At 38.5% G+C, this 3,895-nt stretch overlaps 1 non-coding gene across 1 annotated transcript; it reads left to right on the plus strand.

The window, feature by feature from the left end:
* Nucleotides 1-581: 581 nt before the first annotated feature.
* On the plus strand, nucleotides 582-755 carry LOC122791116. Its single transcript, XR_006363090.1, has one exon.
* The last annotated feature ends 3,140 nt before the right edge of the window (nucleotides 756-3,895 follow it).

Genomic DNA, 3,895 nt, shown 5'->3' on the forward strand with positions numbered 1-3,895 from the left:
TTTTTTTTTATATTACTGCAGCTGGCGTCAGTTGTCACAAATGATCAGCACCTGTCAGGCCCCTGAGTTCTATGTTAAACGCATATGTGTAGAGGCTTGATAATGAAAGGACCATGTCTGTGGATGTCTAGCCACGTGCTGCCAACACCGTCATCTGTAGTAGCCTCATGATCTACAGTTGGCACATTCTGTTTGTCATAACAGACAGAATGTACTATTTGACTGCAGGCAGTGTTGCTGCATAGGAAGTCTTAATGGCTAGCTGTGCCTGGAATTCTTTCTTGCAACCAGCATTAGATATGGGGTTAGTGGTTGCTCTTTTTTTTGGGGAGGGGGTCTTCCTGGAGGGCACATGTCCATTATCCAAGGTTCATAACAGTGATATTAGAGCAGTTCTTTCCTTGGATTATCTTGGTTACAAAGATCCTTTCTGTCAAGCCTGGGCATTGACCATATCAGGTTTGTGTTGGTACCTACCCGTATTTCTCAGTTTTCATGTACTAGTAGAAGGACGTGGTATAAAGATTACCAATAACTAGCAGTTGAACTAAATAACTAGCAAATGTGAAAGCAGGTTTAAGGTGGTCTGAGAGACAGCAGCTGGTGTTTTACACCCAAATGGGTTTACTCTGGTACCAGACTGTTCATCTCTGACCAAGAATAACACCTGAGTGAATCTTTGATTTACTCATGCAGTTACAGGTGTGAACATACTAGCAGTTACCTGATGTTCATGTATGATGCTGCGCACACATCATGTAGTAGTACTGACTTTACTTTTGTTACAATGTTAATACTTGTTTCAGATTCTCAGAAACTGAGTGAACAATCAATTTTATTGACTTATAACTTTGGTGGGGTGACCTTTGAATGTCCCTTTGGTTGCTGTATTGCAGCACTTTGTCTTTAATTAAACATTTTGAGGTGGGCTGTCAATACTGTGTAAGTGTAAGGTGAAGCATCAAACTGAATGTATAAACTGTTCAAATAAACTTCTGGGTAACAACCCAAACAAGTTTCACAGTTGTTGTCAACCCCATAATTAAACTAGGTACACCATAACTTGTTACCCACAGAATATAAGGCAAAGTGTTTAGTTTATTATACTAAACATCCCACTTTACCCCATGGAAAAATGAAATGAAGGTCTCACCATCATATTTTAATTTGGAATCCATATTTCTACATAAAAAGAATGCGGGGTTAGATAAGATATCCCTCTTTTCTTATCACTTCGGACATAAAGTAAACATTCTAAACTGACCTGCAAAACTACTCCTGTTGTAAGCAGAATATTTATTTATGTCACAAAGTACATAACCACCCTACACCACCCCATCACTTCAAATCATAACATTCTTGCCCTGCCCCAGGCTCAAGATTGAATGGTATTTGCTTTTTCCAGTCCTTATACTAGAAATGTAAAGCTGTAGAAAGCAGACATGAGCATGAAGCTTCACACTAAAGTTAGATTGCTGTCGTCTCCATCCCATGTTTTAAAGCCGTTTGTTTGTACTGGTTGTGAAAATATCGTCTTTGACTTTCAGTATTCAATGCATTTATTTATTTATTTATTTCCAGTTTGATTACCGGGGAAGTCCACTGGGCCAGAACGTACCCATTTTCAGTGGAGGCCCGGGGAGAAAAGCTCCAAAAGCAAAGCAAATTCAATCTTAGTTACATGGTGTAAAAGGTAGTAATAAAATATATACATTTGAAATTACATTACATTGATACAGATTAGTAAAAAAAAAAGCAAAAACACACAGTATACTTCAAAAATCATCATTCAGGAAGGTAGATAATAGATTTAGTAGTTTCCTTCAAGTAGCAGGTTAAACTGTATGAGAAGAAGGTCTAAGGTTACATGCTATTTACAATATTTACATATGAGGAGAAGAGAGAGAGAGAAAGTAGATAGACTGAGAGTGGATTAAGGTTTGATCAAGCTGTGATTGAGAGAAGAAAAAATGTTATTAAGATGCTCTTTGCTCTGTTATTGGTTAGGCTCTTGGCCTAGGCCTGGGGCTACATGACTGTTGGGTCGGCCCATACATGCAGCAGTGCACATGACTGGCTAATTATAGAGCATGCCAAGTTGCAATGTGTGCTTTTAGCTGTATTGTTTTTTTTCCTGAATAAACTGATGGGGAGTCTTCTTTTCAAACACTGAATCAGATATTCTGTTAATGTGTTGATATCATGACGGATTTTCAGCTTGCAGTCATGCTCTTTGACTGGCTAGTAAGAAAGGCAACTAGATTCTGCGTAAATGTTGCCTGGCATGTTGTTGTGTTCTTGTTTATAGGCTGATAACTCAGAAGAATCCTGATGAAGATATAAAAGGGTAAGAAAGTGTATTGATGGTAATGTTACATTGGGAACGGCGCATCCAGTCACCAAACGGAAATACTTGTTATATTAAAGTAAGTAATAGTGCTGTCAAACTGTGTCCTGCCTTCCTTACAACAAAAAAAAAAAGATTGTCAGCTACTGTGAATATCTGCAGGTGATAAGGTGATAATCAGGTGTTCATAGTTGACTAGGATGTAATATGGGGTGATGGGCTATGGGATACAGGACACTGAGAGTGTATAATTGGTTGGTATACGGTATTTCAAAAAAGGCATGGGAATGTTGTGGTCATCTTTTTGAAGTAGAGAAATCATTTAAGATAGCTGATGTGATTCCCAGTGATGTACTAGTAAAAGTGAATGACAGTGAAAAGTCTATCTGGTAAAGAGCAAGGCGATAGTTTTTAGAACTTAATTTTAAATAGTTTTACTAATTTTAACATATTTACTGTATATCCATAAAAACAGGAAATTATTATGAATGTATTTTAATACATTAAACTTAAATCTTCAGTACTGTTTTTCATTATATTTAGTGATTAATTTTAACTAAAACGGAGTAGAGTTTGATTTTGAGTTAAGATGGGTCACGAGCAGTAATGTTTGATTTCCTTTACAGCCATGTAGGATACCTGGAGACTGGATGTGAATGTGCTTGGATTTGTTTTTTCTGAGACTACTGCAGTTGGTGCCAGTTGTCACAAATGTTCAGAACCTGTCTGATGCCACAAGATCTGTGTTAAATGCATATGCATAGAGGCTTGAGAATGGAAGGACCATGTCTGTGGCATGGTAGCTACATGCTGTCCGGCATGGCTGTTGCACATACAACTGCCCTGTTACCCTTCTAGTTTCATTGCAAGTCACAACATGTCTTGAGACCATTTTTGAAGATAACGCTTTCTAAACATAGGTAGGTATCCTTTTCAGTCGGTGATGATTACCTTGTGATCCTTTTAACCTCGTTTGCACACATGTATGGTTTCCAGGAGTTTAAGGTACTAAACCTTGATAACTTTGTTCCCAGTTGTGTTTGGGTACATAAGCTTTTAAGTGTACTTGTCAACACGTTTGCCTCCTGCCCGATGTTAAACTTTATGTATACGTATATATTACACGTTGTAAGGGCTATCAGTTATATTTATTTCTTAAAGTACCATCCCGCAGGATGGGGTTTGGTTTAAGTGATCTGACAGTCGTAAAAGACAGACTGCAGTACCGGCCATGCTCAGTGTGAAGATTTTTTTCATATTTTTATAAGTAGCAGCACAACAGCATATGAGGACATACTTTGCCAGTGATGGGATGGGCAAATGTGGGCTCCCAACTACAAAACCTCTGTTATTTTCTCAAAGTATCCCCACCCTCAAACGTTGCTGAATTGTCCTGGTAACCCATTCCATGGTAGGCCTTGTAAAATCTTGTCTTGAACCAGATATATTGTATCTTTCGGCTTTTCCCGTTTATGGGTCGCCACAGCGGAACTCCGGTCCGCTAATGATTGCCAGTAGATTTTTTACATACCGAGTTGCCAGCCCTGA

Source organism: Protopterus annectens, chromosome 16.part0, assembly GCF_019279795.1.
Source record: "Protopterus annectens isolate FY-2018-M chromosome 16.part0, PAN1.0, whole genome shotgun sequence".
Classification (NCBI taxonomy): domain Eukaryota; kingdom Metazoa; phylum Chordata; order Ceratodontiformes; family Protopteridae; genus Protopterus; species Protopterus annectens.